Genomic DNA, 16,452 nt, shown 5'->3' with positions numbered 1-16,452 from the left:
ACATATTTTTCTGCCATGTATATATTCGAAACGAAGCCGCATTCGTTGTCCACGCTGCAAAATGAAGCCAACCTCTCACTGCGCCAGTATCAGGTCTAAACGAGGCGACAGTAGAATTCATTTGTGCTTGACGTATTTGGAGGTGACAGTGATGATATGATGCTACCGTCGCCGACGCCCGGAAGAGCGGCGACGAAGTGCGCAGAACCGCGCCCCCGGGTAGCTCTTGCAGGCGATCGCGTTCTCTAAGAAGACGCAGCTGCTTTTTAAGTGACCTAAACGTACTCTCTGCTTATAGACGTCACCACAACAAGTTTTTTTAAGGCGCGGAAAGGCGAAAAGAAGCAAAACAGAACCAAAACACTGCTTGAGCCCCTATCAGCCACGCAGCGCAAATCCCGTCAACGCCGCGGAGAAGCGGCGGCAGGCGGCGCAGCGATCGCGAAGCTCGAGGCGTATAGACGAGCGGGAAGGTGAGTGCGGCCATCTTATACCGTAAGCGGTGGTGCGGCGCGGCTTTGGTACTTTGGTAAGAGCTGTACGCCGTTCATGTTGATGTATACATATCCAAACGAAAAACATCCTTGTTTCGCGTGCTGCTGTGTCATCCTCAGCTGCTGTCCGATATCTAGTGTACGCCGTCTTTGAAGTGTTCAGCCCGTATTTCGTGGAAGAAAAGTGATTGATTGTAGGGTTTAACGCGCCGACGCAACGCAGGCGGTGAGGCGTGCCATAGTGGAGGGCTCCGGATTAATTTTGACCACCTGGGGATCTTCAACGTGCGCCGAAATCTCGTACACAGGGGCGTTTTCGCTTTTAGCCTCCATCAGAAAAGCGGCCGCCGCGGCCGGGAATCGAACCCGCGACTTCATGCTCAGCAGCACAACGCCTTAGCCACTGAGCCACCGCGGCAGGTATTGTGGGAAGAAAAAAAAGGGGGGGGGAATTATTACGAATGTTAAATACCACGTTCGATATGTTGTAAGCAGGTCACGTAAAGATTTTTGTTCTTTAATTTATTTGACTGCCGAGGGGCAGCCGTAGCGCACCGATGTAGCACGGAGCTTTCTGCATATTAGTGTTGCGATACGTGGCGGCTGAAGGAAATCGATATTTATTAGGTGGGGTGGTAGGGACGCTTTCTTTTAACTGCGCTTTGATGCAGTGAAATTCGACGCGATACACCTCATTCCGCACTGTTTGGGAACTGCATATACATCGCGGAATGCCCCGCTATTAAGTTATACGGGCGTTAGACACATCTCCAACACTTCTCGATGACGCGTGGCACACGCGTTTGATGTGAAATAACGCTACAAGCCGCTTCCTTCTAACCGTCTTCTTCCCGAACGTACGCACACGCCAGCCGCCCTTTGACCATGGAGGAAGAAAAATGTTAGGAGGGAGCATGACGTCAGGCGGCCCAGCTTCGGCAAGCCAACCTCCTCGGAAGCCGCTTTCTCCTCTCCTCGGGCTCCTCCCGCGCAATGCATTATGGAAAATCCACCATGCTCAGGCCCGCGGTAGCATTTAGTGGCTCCGGTTGTCTGCTGGTGGAGATGGAGGCGAGCGCCGTCGCCGAAGGCGCCGTACAAGATTGTTCGCCAGCGTTGCGCTCCAAGCTTCGTATCGTGGAAGTACTTCCGCTGTAGCTGTTCAAAGCAAGGCGATACTTCGATCGCATTCTTAAGAAGCACCCACACGAGCTGCAAGCCGAATTTCACTTCTGACGTTGGATCGCTCGAACGCGCCGCCGTAAACATTCACAAACATGGAGCGGCCTACAGCGGCGCGGTGTTTGCCAGGTGTGCTGTGACGTTTGCGTTTGGCATTCTGCTGAGGTATCGCGCGTAACGAGTGTCGTGTCGGCGGTGAGGTGGTGAGACTAGCTTTGGTTTCGCTCGCGCGAGCTTTTGCATACGTTCGCCTTTTCAGTGCTCCGGCGTGGTGGTACGTTTTGATCTACTTCAGTGCACTGGAAAACAAAGGGTTCAGAACCCTTATATTGGGTGTGACCACCTCGCGTCGCAAGCAGTACGCCGGCTGTTTGTCCGCTGAGGACCGCTCGATCGGCGCGATACGTATGAAAAAAAAACGAATGCTAGATTACGTCTGGGAGGGACTTTGCTGAATTGTGGACTGACTTCGCCTTGGCAATAAATGGTTAAAGAAATGGTTGAAATGGTTGATCTTTTCAACTTTGCCTGAAAGGCAAAGTTGAAAAAGATCTTCTCCACTCCTGCACGCGGCGGCGGCACACAACTCTCCGACTGCGGCGTGAACTTCGACGGGTCCGAAAGCTCAGTAAACAAAGATGTTTTCTGCCTCTCCCGTCCGACCACTTTGCCGGCACGATCAGGCCGCTGCGCGTTTCGGGTTGCAGGCAGAGCTGCGCGCAACGACTCGTCGCCGAAACTTGAATACGCGGACGGCCCGGCAACCAAACGGATAGACGCACGCACGCAGCGTCGGCGAAGGGCATGGCGAAGGGCCACATGAGGCGCAAAGAACTACCGCTTGCCTGTCACGTGAATAGAACACCTCCCATCAGTCTTTCCTTTTTATTTTTTATGACTAGGCTTCACGATTGTCACGTGACGCTCCCCCCTAAACTTTTGCTTCCTCCATGCCTTTGACGTTGTCGCCATATTGGCAACCCAACGAAGACACCTGACGTTCAGGAACGGTGGACGAGCACTACTGCGCATGCGCCAACTAGACATCAAAAAAACAAAGAAAGCGACTTTTTTTTTGCCGGATGTGACGTCATGATTTAAAAAAAAATGGCAGCTGTTTGGTTATCTTGCTGCGATCTTCTCGCCGTGATTTTTGTCTGCCGTTGCAGCGGTGCATAGGTGTTCGGCTTGAGATTGTGATAAGGGCGCTCTCGAAGAACTTCTGGAGAGCACTCACGGTGGTGTGCAGCGTGTGATTGAGACGCTGAGTGTGTGCGGCCGCCTTATTTGCGCGTAGTGCGTTACGACGGTGAACACGGGCGTTCTGCATCAGTTGTGCCGCTTCGATTTGCGAGAGTGATTTCATTAGAGCACCGTGTTGAGGCCGCTGGGCGTTTCGTCTCCGACGTGCGAGTGCGCGTATGCCTTCAACATCAAACGGCGGTGCTATCATGGCCAGCCGCGAACGATCGTTCGCACGAAACTCTTGTCGCTCACCACTCGGTCATTGACTAAGAAATATCAAGACAAGACTATTGCGACCGGCCAGCCACGAATGATCGTTCGCACGAAACTCTTGTCGCTCACCACACGGTCGTTGACTAAGAAATAACAAGACAAGACTATTGCGACCTACAAAGGTGATTCCTGCGCGTCGCTTTGGTTCGTCGAACCCCGTGTCTTGTAATCGCTGCGTGCTGTCATAAGCTCTTGACATTATATTCAGGAGGTCATGGTCCTGCTGCATATACTTGTTAAATCATTGCAGAGGACTCTTGGCACGCAGAAATGAAAAGTTTGTAATTATCCACGTTAGTTTCGTTGGTCTCCAGAGGGTTGCTTTCCTGTCGAGCGTATTGAGCGTATATCGCGGTATGGGAGCTGTACAAATGTGTTGACGGATGTGGCCGGCACACTTTGTAGCTGTTCTTGGGGTGCTGGATATACGAGGAGTTCAAGGGTGTCTCGTCTGGTAGGTGGTTGAGGCGGGAGGTTTGGGAGTGATGGTAAGCTTCGTGCAGTTTATCTAAGATATTATGTACTTCCAGTTCGACCAACTTGCACGTGGGTGTCGAGAAGGCACTGTTCGGTCTGTGAAAATATTTATTTCGCCCACCACCATATTTGGTGCCCGTTTGTGCTTCTGCGATCAGCCTTCGTCGTGTTCTGCTTGAGCCTACACAGTGACAAAGTTTGATAACCGTAGCGGGACCCCGCACGACATGCGGCAGTGGGCCAAATTAACATTCTCAAATGCTATTTCCATGACACTGTTGGACACGAATTCTTGTAACTTTGTTCCTCCTGTGGCTACACAGCCCGTCACCATGATGCACAGCATATACTGCAAGTCATGTGGTTTGTTGTTCCTATTTCAATGTATCTTGATGGTACATAGGGCAGACAAGGCCCTAACAGGCGGTGGTGGGAGCATGCCGCATTGGTGACGACTTGAACAGAAGCCGATTTGGTGCTCCACTCCAAGACTCAATGCACGCCAGGTGGCTGCATGCCAGAATTTGATACGACGAGAGTGCTGAAGCTGTATGGCACAAAACAGGAACGAGAAATCTTTGAGGCCTATGATACGACGAGAGTGCTGAAGTTGTATGGCACAAAACAGGAACGAGAAATCTTTGAGACCTATGTGATAAAGGTGGGAGACAGATGCACTATAGAATACTGAATAATTAGTGTGAAGTGTGCAGCAGCTGTAATTGCTTTTTATACATGTGGTGTTAAAGCAGTGTCACATGAGGGTTTTGTTTACTTTGTAATCACTCTCAGAGCAAAATGAAGCTTCGTTGATGAAGCTCATTCCTGTCTCTATCCTTTCCTTGAGTCATGCCTGACATTTGACCAAAATTTCCAAGATGAAGTCTCAACTAGCCTGCGTAGCCACCTTCATTCAGTTCACTGTTTTGATGCATATTTAAGCACAAAACCCTGGGACGTTTGCCATTAATCACTCATAAGAAACCCTTGATGCCCGCCACACTCACCACTACCACTTCCACAACTTTGCAAAAAACAGATGCAAGCACAGCCATGGCAGATTCCACCGTGCTTCCCAGTAAGCATGTCCCTTTATCAAGAAGGATGCATCACACCTCAAATACACTATGACGCATACAAAAGCTAGTGATCATCTACCTCATCTGGACATCACGCCCTTCTACTAGAGAATGAGGCAGCACGCACTGCTGCCCTCAAATTTACTAGCCACGGATTCGTAGAAAGCAGAAAAGACCTGCCGGATTCCCTCACCAACCTCTCAGTCCAAAGCCGTTTTACAGATGCCTACAAACCCACACACACTACAACACAACATATTACCCAACACGTGCCCCTATGAATGCCCACCCTGTAAAGGAAGGAAGGAGAGAAAGAGAGAACAAACACTTATTTCTAAGTCCAGGTTCTAATTTGAAAGTTCAATTTACCGGATCCGCGTAGTACTCCTGAATGCCTGGTCCTAATTTGAAAGTTCAATTCACCGGATCCACGTACTCCTGAATGCCTGTGCGGATCCGGTGCACGTGTTTGTAGAGAGCTTCCTGGGCAGCCTGGATGTTCACTGTCGGCGGGGGAGACAGCCAGAGCTTCCAGGAAGTGATGAAAGTGAGAGATGGTGGGGTGAAGTCCCAATTAGAATGAGGGATGGATGGGTAGGAAGAACACCTGGGGCAGGAAGGATGGCCAGGGCGCCGATAGATGCGGTGAAGAATGTGATGGGAGGGGAGTGAAGAGGTTTGAGCCTGTCGAATGAGGCATGCAGCCTCACGAGTTCGACGGGAACTGGGGGGTGGGTACAGGGTGCGTGATAGGCATTGGGCGTGTAATTGGTAACGGCGGGAAGCGCGGTGTTGAGTACGAACCGTCGGCGGATGGTACAAGGTTGGCGAGGACATGGGCGAACCCGGGAAAGGTACTCGGGTGAGCGCGTCTGCTAAGGCGTTTCCGCTCATGCCAGCGTGGCCAGGAACCCAAACCAGTGTGAAGCGTGGCCGAGGATTCGATGCAAGTATCAGAGTGACGAAATCAGTGGTGTGTGGGTGGGTCTCATGGTTAGCGAAATTACGAAGGGCTGACTGACAGTTGGAGAAGATATATACTGGCGTGGTGGTAGGAACATTAAGAGTAGCGTGCTCTATTGCAAGGGCAATGGCGTATTCTTCGAGGTCGAATCCGGTGAAGAAAGGAAAGCATAGCAGTGTCTAAAGAAGGAAGTAGGAGAAATGAAGCCATGCCCGTTGAGTTTGAGGGGATGTAGGAGATAGTACAGGGAAGACAGAGAGATAAACCATCCTATCAACTGCACCCAATGCTTATCAGTGATTTCAAATAAATGCGTCAAACTTGCATGAAACACCTTACTGCATTTTTAACTCTCATTCATGAAATTATTTGTGTAAATTATACACTTATACTGAAGGGACCAGGCAGTATATTTGAAGGTGTGTGAACATTCGCAACTTAGAATACTGTGCGAGTACTTTTTGATATTCGATTTGCAGCTCTGTTTCAAATATTTGAAATTTACAAATAGTAGAGGAACGAATGTTTGCTCTATCTGAAGACGTGCGAACTTTCAAGCTTCACTACATGGTAAGACTAGTGTCACTAGATAAGCCTTATCTAGTGACACTAGGTAAGACATTGCGGGTTGGTTTTTCTGCATGACACCGACGCCGTGCCAAAAGCCTAAAAGCCTTGCACCAAGCAAGTTTTCGCTAACTGTGGTGTATGTTAGGTCAAGTGCAACACTACGAAAGCAAAATTTATAATCTAAAATAGCTTTCCTATAAATATAGTAGCAGAAGTGAGAAATCAAACGTTATTGCTGGCTTGTTGGTGAGGTCCCACCGGCAACTAGCACGCCCAGCCTCCTTTCAATCATTGAGGAGAGTGGGGGGACTGCTGCCTATCATATTAAATATGCCTAGTATGGTTACTGTGTTCACAGTATTTTGAGGAACCCATATTTCTTTATTTCAATATATGCAAAATTCTTGTTGCACTCGTTTGCATGTCTATGTTTTATTTTCTCTGTTACATTAAATTTTTTGTATGTCAAGCGCAAGTACCTGAACAGAGATGTGTCTAGTTCTGACTGCCTAAGCTGGCTTTTTTGGTGTAGTTATGTTTTGTACACTCTAGAAACACCAAAACAAAGATAGTGTGGTTTGAAAATATTTAATTCGCAGCCAGCTTTTACTATTCGTATTCAAAAATATTTTATTGAATTCACAGCCAAGTTTAACTTGTATTCAATTCACAGATGCAAAGTTGATAATCACACACCTCTAAATATATCTACAAAAGCTAAGTTGTCGTTTGTAGTGACAAAAAACACTGAGCTGCAGTGGCGTCGCTAAGGGGGGCCGGGGGTCCCTGGGCCCCGGGTACCAGCCCCTCGGTAAAGGGAAGGGGGGTGCCACTTGTGCCCCTACAATGTGTAATGCTGACGTCGAAAACTGGAAGACAACTGTAACGAGACCACAGCTTTGGCCTGTTCAATTTACGTCCCCACCAGTCTATTCAAATTTGTTTCCTGGTACAATGGAAGAAAGCGAGGAGAATTTTGGCATCTAGGAATGTCGCGGTAGTCGAGGATGGGTGCGGCTTGAGGAGTTAATTGGCTGCAGGGTGAGCGGAGGCGAACAAGGAACAATTCCTGGAGAGGGGGTGTATACGACTGCGACGCTTGGAGGGGTGTAGCGAGCGAGCTTGCTTTTCAATGGGACGACAGGAGCCTAACAAAGCCCCTTCATCACGTCCAGGACCACTGTTGGGGCGGCGGACGAGATCAGTAGGGGGGAGGAGTGAAGGCCCAAGCCTACGAGACTTTGGTCATGTTTCCTTGGTGGTTATTTATGCGACTTTTTTTACGCACATGAGATGTTGTGTACGGGTCATGGTGAATGTTTAGCATTTTCTGGAGTCTTCACAGTGACGCGTCGGAGACCGTGTACCCCGGTCCGGTTGTCATATTTTTCAGAAGGAAACCAATGTGAAAATGACCTGAAAAAAAAATATGGGGAAGATTGAATCTTGAGGAAGCGGGGACTGATAATTAAAACGAAATGAAAGTAAGTGTGAAACATGCAATGAAGGTTGGTGCGGGGGAGCTAACTGTACAAATTAAGCCTGTGTTGGGAGGAGGGGCGCAAGCGGAAGAGGAGGGGGTGGGAGCTAAGGTGTCCAACATTAGGTGAGACAAATGGGTTGTCGCGATTTCCCCTTGGTTGCACCCGATTCCTTCAGTGCTTGCACTAACCAACCAATTCGCGATTTAAGCAATTGCGAAGGATCTGATATCGGGTGTTGATAGCTGATATTTTTTATGTCATTGACTTTCCTTCATCGTTCCCAGCGACGCAGCCAGCACATGGCAATTGTACGAAGATGGCATTATATGGAAGGGGCGTATCCCATGCAGCCCCGTGTAATTAAACTAAAAGAACAACGGACGAGTAGCTTGTCAAACAAATTATGCAAGAAATAGAACAGTTATGTAGGCATTTATTTTATTTACCTAACTTTTAATCAGGTAAATCTACGGTTTTTTATTTCATTCCCCTGTATGTTGAGAGCAATATAAATTATCTGCGTTGCGCACATAAATAAAGTGGATAGCCGTGTGTTCATCTTCTTTCCATTTTATCATGGTTTTCGAGTGGCCGTCCCAAGGAGTTCTAAGTGAAGAAATATTTGAAGCGGATGACCTAAATATTTTGCTCTGGTAGGTTCATCTTGCAAGGTGGAAGGTGAGAAAAAAAAGGACAGGACAACGAAATTAAGTGCATAACAAAAAGATAAACACCAGGTACGTCACCCACTTTATATCATTAGGCATTCGATCCGCTGAGTGCTCCCATCCCGGAATATGGGCGGGAGACCCCACGATAATTGAGGTGGGAGTGAGGGGCAGTTTCTGTATTAGTGAAAGCATTCTGCTGAGTGCTTTGTGAGCATTACTAGAAAAAAAAAATTTGAAGACTGTGCGACAAAGGACAGGACGCCCCGGTGTCGTATACAAGATTTTTGAGCTGAGTGCCCCTCCGCATGCATTGGGGAGGAAAAATCTACTGGAACAACTCAGGCAGCACAACGACGACGTCCGGCTGCAAAACATCAGACCGCAAAAGAGACTTCGGTGAAACGCTCCAGAAGCATGACCAACTGGAGGAAAAGATGCAAAGAACATAAATCCTTCCCTCCGAACCCTCCCACTTGTGTACATGCGGGCACCGCGCTCCACAGCGAGGCGCTTTGTGAGTGACCGGCGCTACAACGCGAGCCCAGTCACCTTTGAAGGAAGAGGGAATCGAGATGGGTCCCAAACGTCTTGTTCTTGGTTATTACTTTTGGTTAGAGAGGGCGATATTTCCTCAGCTACTGGGAAAAGGTTGTTTCGTCTAGGATCTGTCTTGAGCTAGTCGACTGTACAACGACGTCAATGAAATCGTCACCAACAAATCGGGATGGGCACGACCGAACGGTTGTGACCCAGCGTGTGCGCTGATACACTCGGGCCCGTACGAATCTGATATTTTACTCAAGAGTTCTTTCTTTATCGCTTCGTAACCTCCTTCGATTCAGATTTCCTCCATTGACTAGTGGCTGCTTCACTGGTAAGCCTGAACCTCACATTTTATACTTTATACTGTGTTCGTTTTCCCAAGACGCCAATGTCAATTAACTTATTTGCAAATGTGTGGTGGAATCTTTTTACAACGTACGAAAGGAAACGACAACATTGTCGGAGACAAACATCCACACGACTAGCCGTTCACTGGCCGCTTAGACGACTCATGTACGGCCAGTGATCTCTTTCCCTGCTAAATGTTCCCTTTCTATCTGCCTCCATTCTCAGTAATCACATAACCATAGAAATAGAGACCCGACAATGTATCTATTTCAAACGTACTGAAATTCTCACTTAGAGAAATTTCCAGCAGTTGCATGCTGCCACAGAGGCTGCCTTTAGTGACAAACGGGCAGGCGCAGGCGGTTTTTCCGAATTTATGGGGCGGCCGTTTCCTTCACATTTTATACCACTTTTCCTGCACAATACTTGGAAATAGCTTTTTTTTAAGTCCGGCTGTTGTTTATTTGCTGGAACAACTTCTATTTCTCCCCCAGCCTTCTTTCACCATGCTCCGCCTGTGGTCCTTCAAGCATAATTTGTCCAAGGTGTGTTCCTAGACACAGGAAAATTGATGCGAATGAAGTGACTATTTGTCTTGCATGTGTTGCCTTTAAACATCCCTATCATTGCTGGCCACCCTCCTCCAGGCCCGTGGGACGTCTGCATGATTTAGTCGGCACAGCGGGCTGCAAAGCTTTCCGAACGCCTCTGGCGACCACCTTATAATAAGTGTCGTTTTCTGACGAGGCCCGAGACTCTCTCACACCTCCATGTTCTTGCACGCATCCATTCGCTTGGTATCGACTGTAAAATGTGGTACTCTCACACTGCCGCATATCAGCCTTCACTTTTCCCCTACCCTACTTTGGTTTGGCGCATTACACTCTGTGCTGCCGCAAGTAGCTCTTGGCCACTCCTTTCTCGGCTGCTAATGGTGTTTTCGTGCTCACGAGTGACACACCATAACGCTCCTTACTGTTAGGATTTTTATCGATGCCTAATTCACTGAAAATGTCAGTGTTGTTTATCAAGATCTGCACCAGAGTCGTCGTCTGGGGTTCTCTAAACCAAGCTTGTGTAGCTATTATTGCCTAAATAACACACGGCTTCTTATCTTGCTGCTTACTTTTCTAATATATTGCCAGTTCTTTATAAATAACTACACATCAAGTATCCTGTGGCTTGATTTCGCATCGCATGTCGCATATTATGCATGCTTGCATTGACGTTTTGAAGCCCATGCATTCAGTAGCTGTAAAAAAATTTTTTTACATTGGTATCCAAATGAAAGACACAAAATTTGTCGAGACCAATCGCTCTTGTCGCGCGATGAGAGCAATGCCGAGTGACAGAAATCGATTTTGGTAGCTCTAGTCGCAAGTGTGAACCAGCTTTCATATGCTAACAATAGAAGACATTAATATTATCAATACTAACAATAACACTAGTTTTATTATTAATCATTATTTTGTATATGTGAGGGGGAGACAAATTTTCTGGGCCACGGGTGCAAGTTTACCCAGCAACGCCACTGCTCAGCTTCCATTGCCATCACTGCTAAAGAGAGAAAACTGACAAGGAAAACCTCATCCCTGACTAATTTCAGTTTTAAGTTGTAGTGGTACTTTTGTGCTGTTCGACAAGCAATAACTTATTTGCGGTAAGATTGCTGCAGGCAAGTCCTCAGTCACGCTAAACACAGAAGAAATGAACTTGAAAGCATTGCACATCATAAAATCTGTTCCTAAAAGTACCAACAGTATTGTTCTTTGGCATGTGACAGCACACATCAAGGGCATATTGGGTGAACTGTCCAGCATCTGTTGAATGCATGGCATTATACCAGCTTGAACGTGCCTTAGAAGGGATAATTTTAAAAACGGGAACTTGAGAGGGCCCACGAAAAAAAAAAAATGCTTGGCACCAGGGCTAAGTGCAACTAGTTAATATTTTCTCATTCACTACTTGAGGCCTGGATATGTATTATTAAGGCTTGGTTCCTACAGCCGGCAACAACAAAAAACACCTTTGTCCTGTGCGCAGCCTTACCTCCCACCGGGCTGCATGTCCTATTATCAGCTGACTTAGGTTTCAGACCAACAAAGTGATTAGCAGACAGATTATGGTAGTTACTACACCTTCGCAATGGTGAACATTACCTGCCTGCCTCACGACTCCGAACACACAATTATACCTTCGCACAAGTTAACTCCGTTGTACTGGGACACAAACACAGCCCTGTGGTCTACGTAGAAGTGGTCTACGTTTGCAGTGGCTAGCATGGTTGCGCCATCCCAGTGCCCTCCTTGCTGCCTCTCGCCACGGCACGTAGGCGGCGAAACGCCCAGCGGCCTCAACACGGCGCTCTAATAAAACACAGCGCAGAAATTCGACGGGAACGCACTCATCACTGTCGTAAATCGAGGCGGCAGAACTGATGCAGAGCGCCGGTCGTCACCGTCGCAACGTACTACGCGAAAATTAGGCAGTCGCACACACTCAGCGTCCCGATCACACGCTGCACACCACCGTAAGTGCTCTCCAGAAGTTCTTCGAGAGCACCTTCATCACAATCGTAAGCCAAACACCTATGCACCGCTGCAACGGCAGGCAAAAATCACGACGAGAAGAGCGCAGCGAAATGACCGCGCAACAGCTGCCATTTTCCTTAAACCATGACGTCACATCCGGCAAAAAAAAGTTGATTTTCTTTGTTTTTTGATGTCTAGTTGGCGCATGCGCAGTAGTGCTCGTCCACCGTTCCTGAACGTCAGGTAACGAAGACCATTGGCGTGGCTTGGCTTTGGCTTGGCTTGACTTCGTTGCAGTTTTTCCGGCTTAGTTTGATTTTTTGCTCTTCTTGCGGCCTCGCAGGTAAGGTGGCTTATCGCAGGCGCAGCACTCCCAGCTCCCATCGGGAAGCACTTGATCCAGCTGCGCAATCAATGGGCGGAGCCACGAAGACCCGTGACGTCATAAATAAAAAATAAAATCCGCTTTTACTGGGCGGAGCCACAAAAGCCCGTGACGTCATAACAAAAATAAGAAAAAAAAACAGACCGGGGGAACGCCACAAAATTTTGCTTTTTGTTCTTTTATTATTTTTATTTTTACGAAAAGCAGCGTGAGCCGATGTTGTGGCTGGGAGTTCGGTGGCATGCTCGGCCTTTTGTTATCGAGAAGCGGCGGCGCGGAATCGTGGAGCAATCTCGAGATGATGGCTCGATGCATTGCGGGCTCCACCAAGTTCCAAAATGTTTGTGTGTCCGCCTTGTTTCAGCTGATCAGTTGGGGATTTCCGTCGATGTCAACATACGTGCGTGAAGTGGGTGGTGCGTTAGGGCCCGGTGGACAGCACTTGTGTTCGATGATACGTTTGTGTGCGTGTCCGTTTTGTTATTTGATCAGTTGGTGCGTGCTTGTAGTGCACATGGGGGATGCGCCAGGGCATTGCAACCGCTTTGAACGTTTTAAAGCAAAGCTTTTTACCTCTACCCCCCAAGGGTTCTTTCGCGACCGTTGGTGTCAACAGAAAACTCCCGCGAACCAATAAAACAATTCACTGGCACCGCCAGGAATCGAAAGCCATAGCCGGTTGTCCCACGCACAGACGGGGAGAACAAGTGGTGCACTCACCAAGCACATCTACGGGTTTAACCCCTGCGTTCTCGCTGAACGCCACGCGATAGCGGTTAAAGGAAGCTCACACCAACCCGTGGCACCTCTCTTCTAGTACACCAATGTGCTAAATCCTGTGGCTTCCAGTGTTCACGTTAAAAATCTCAGCTCCTTGTCGTCTGCCCTCACGTGAAACGACACCTCAAGGAACACATTCAAATACTCCTTGATGGCCAGGCCATCACTCCAAGCCCCAGCATCAAGATCCTGGACCTACATCTTCAGGGCAACACCAAGAGTGACGTATCCTTGCAGCACCTCAAACTGAGCACGAATAAAATCATGCACATGGTCAGGCGAGTTGCCACCAAGAAGCGAGGCCTCAAGGAATCCGATAACTTTCGATTAGTTCAAGCTTTTGTCCTCACGAGAATCACTTACGTGAACCCCCCTGTCTTCTTCTCGGCAAGGAGGACATAACGATGCTTTATATAATGATTAGAAAAGCGGTTGAGCAAGCCATTGGTATTCCAATGAGTGTGTCCACAGAGAGGCTGCTTAGTACAGGGCTCTACAACATGCTGGAAAAGCTGATAGGGGACCATCGTTCTATCCATAAGCTCCAATTGAGCAGAACTGCGGCGGGTCGCCGCATCCTTCACCAGATTGGCTGGGCAGCATGTCATTCCGCTTGATGTACTCCTGGACTTTTGGCGACAAGAACTAAAGATGCTCCCTTTGCTTAGAAATATGAACCCCTCACACGACGAGGGTCCCCGACAAGCACTGGCTTAAGCGCTCAACACCACCCTCGGTGGGGATCATGCAGTTACTTACACAGATGCCTCCCAACATCGAGGGCAGCAGTACGGCATCATCGTGGCTACCTCCTTGCTTGCGCCTCACTCAAGACCGAAGACATGACGGATGCTGAAGAGGCAGCCATCGCCTTGGCTTTCACTGGACCATGGGTTCTTAGGTAGTCACTGATTCCCAACAAGCCTACCAGAATTACCAGTTGGGTGTCCCGATGTGCACTGCGTGTGCTAAAAACCCACTCCCCAAATGGTTCCATTCAGCTCACCTGGACACCCGCTCACGCTTCCATGGAGGGCCACGAATACGCCCACCAAGCCTGCACTTTCACCCCCGGTTTAATGGAGCTGCACGAGGACAGTCACCCGCTTGTCTCAAACAGGGACATCACCCAGAATTATCGCCTTACCCTGACCTTTCCATAGAACAACAAACTACCCTACGGCTCATAAAATCCGGCTCCTTCCCACACCCGACGCGTCTTCACTTAATGCACCCGAATCGCTACGACGTTGAATATAAATTTTGCTCAGAAGCCATATAATCGGGGTGTGTGAATTTAGCCCTTAGCACCCCTCTCTTTCCATCAACTACCCAACAAGAGCAATGGGAGATGCTGCTGTCCAGCCCCACTCTGCCTACCCAGCTTCAGCTGGTGGACAGAGCACAGGCGGCGCGGACTGAGTACGGGCTACAGTGAAGAAGGAACCACTCCCCTGTGCCGCACTCTGGCCGTTCAGAAATCTGAATAGAAGTATTTCCTCCTGCTTCTCCTCCAGCTCCGCCTGCGTCTCTGCCGTCATCTCGTCGCCTCCGTTCAAGACGGCAGAGACGGAGAAGTGAGATCGTCTAACACCGGGTTTGAGCTTTACTTTTATTAAAAAAGCGTTTCCACTCATGTGCTACACCAATACAACTCAACCAACCACCGTTCATGCATCATGCATTAATTTAACCTCACCAAGAATACCCCTTTGAAGTAATAGAGGTGTGGTTAAGTGGATTTCACTTCTCTGGTTTCACTATTTGTAGAGTGGCGCGAGTGAATTTAAGTGATGTCGCATGGGTAATCGTCGTGGGCGCCATTTACAGCTTTGCTTTCCCATCACAATCACAGGGTGGATTGGCGCAAATTTTTTTTGGCATGCTGCTCATAATTTTGTTGATTTCTGAAGCAACCAATAACAACACCCCCACATCTATCTCAGCTAATAGTATACCCCTACAACTGCCACTCTTGTACCACCTCGTGTAGGAACGCCTAACGTTACTGGGAATGCCCATACCACCCGCCCTTCCCCATTCGCGAAGCAATGTGAGTGCGAGCTGATCAGCTCGCGGCCTGAAATTCAAGAAAATTTGGCCGCACGAGCCGAGCAGCGACAACTCACGGCTTTCTGAAAAAGAAAAATGCCACACACGGTTTTTTTATTTTATTTTGCTCAACTACGTTTTTTTTTCTCACTCACTCAAATACACTACCTAATAATCATGGATCCCGATGTGGATAACGATCCACAGGAGACCAAATTTACAAGATTTTATGAAAGATGGCGATAACCTAATTTCTAGCTTTCGATAAGGACCTCCAGAAGTCGTTCAAGACTGGAAAGTGCACACAGTTTGATACCGAGTTGTGAAAAAATCACAAATCTGGACAACTTTACCAAACGCCACAGCACTGATTATTTATACAACAGAGATGGAATCACGCGAAATTAAAATCTGACCACAGCCATTTATCAGGTGGAGTACATAAGCATTCAAGAATTCTGAAGTGGACGGCTTAAGAACACACCACACACCAGTATGTTGTGCGCCTCTAATTTCCAAAGTTCTCGCCAATTAAACTCCGTCATTACTTTTGAGGCACGGTTCCCTGTATTTTTTCCTGCTAATAAATGAAATAAATGGACAAACCAAATTAAATCAAGAATGTTTTCCATGAGGAATACCAAATACCAAAACCAGCTTCATGCCTCAAGGGCTACTAATATGTTACACATTGCCGCTTCTTTTGTTCATTGTAAACACGTCACTTGGATACTTGACCTTTGGTGCTTTTGTCACAGTTCGAGACAAGAACCTGCGAACCTAAAGCCCTTAAAGTGTTCGGGAAATAGAATACTGACTTCTGTGCTGAATATTCGATGGTGACTACACTCAAGCTGAAACAAATGCTTTGAACGAGCACTTTCCGGAACGCAAAGTTGTCCTATGCGACTTCCACCGGGAGCAAGCTTCGCACCAATGGCTGAAAAAGACAGACTGCTATGTGCAGTTAAAGGATGCTGTACTTATTTGTCTGAGAACTGAAATCGCAAATTTATCTTTCAGAGACCTTCAATGATTGCAACATTGCTGGAACAGCAAGCTGAGGTCGTAGATAGAATGTGAATGGCTGGTTGTCAGACATGTAGGTAAGAGCATATATACAGGCTTGACTTCAATGTAGTCATTACCACAAATAATGGTACAGAGGGCCAAAACGAAGTTTTGAAGAATAAATATCAGAACACCAACCGGGGGAAACAGAAATCGTTGACTACTTTTATCTCTGCTCGTGCAAAGAAATTACCAGACAGGCCATGAGATTACAGCAGGTATGTGATGCGGTCACCATACCCTTAGGGGGCGTATAGTGGCAATACCCAAGTCTGCTTGCATGACAGGCCAGCTGACGATGCA

General features: G+C 47.9%; 1 protein-coding gene across 1 annotated transcript in view; it reads left to right on the top strand.

The window, feature by feature from the left end:
- Positions 1–442: 442 nt before the first annotated feature.
- LOC144139341 (uncharacterized) overlaps positions 443–16,452 on the top strand; it is a 52,355-nt gene continuing 36,345 nt past the window's right edge. Inside the window, exon 1 of the mRNA XM_077671717.1 lies at positions 443–529. The gene's annotated coding sequence lies outside the window, so the exon portion shown is untranslated. The remainder of the gene's footprint in view (positions 530–16,452) is intronic.

Source organism: Haemaphysalis longicornis, unplaced genomic scaffold, assembly GCF_048455015.1.
Source record: "Haemaphysalis longicornis isolate Haplotype H1 unplaced genomic scaffold, Haemaphysalis longicornis Haplotype H1 scaffold_5, whole genome shotgun sequence".
NCBI lineage: Eukaryota > Metazoa > Arthropoda > Arachnida > Ixodida > Ixodidae > Haemaphysalis > Haemaphysalis longicornis.
Note: the sequence above shows the minus strand (reverse complement) of the source record. Positions and strands in the feature narration are given on the sequence as shown.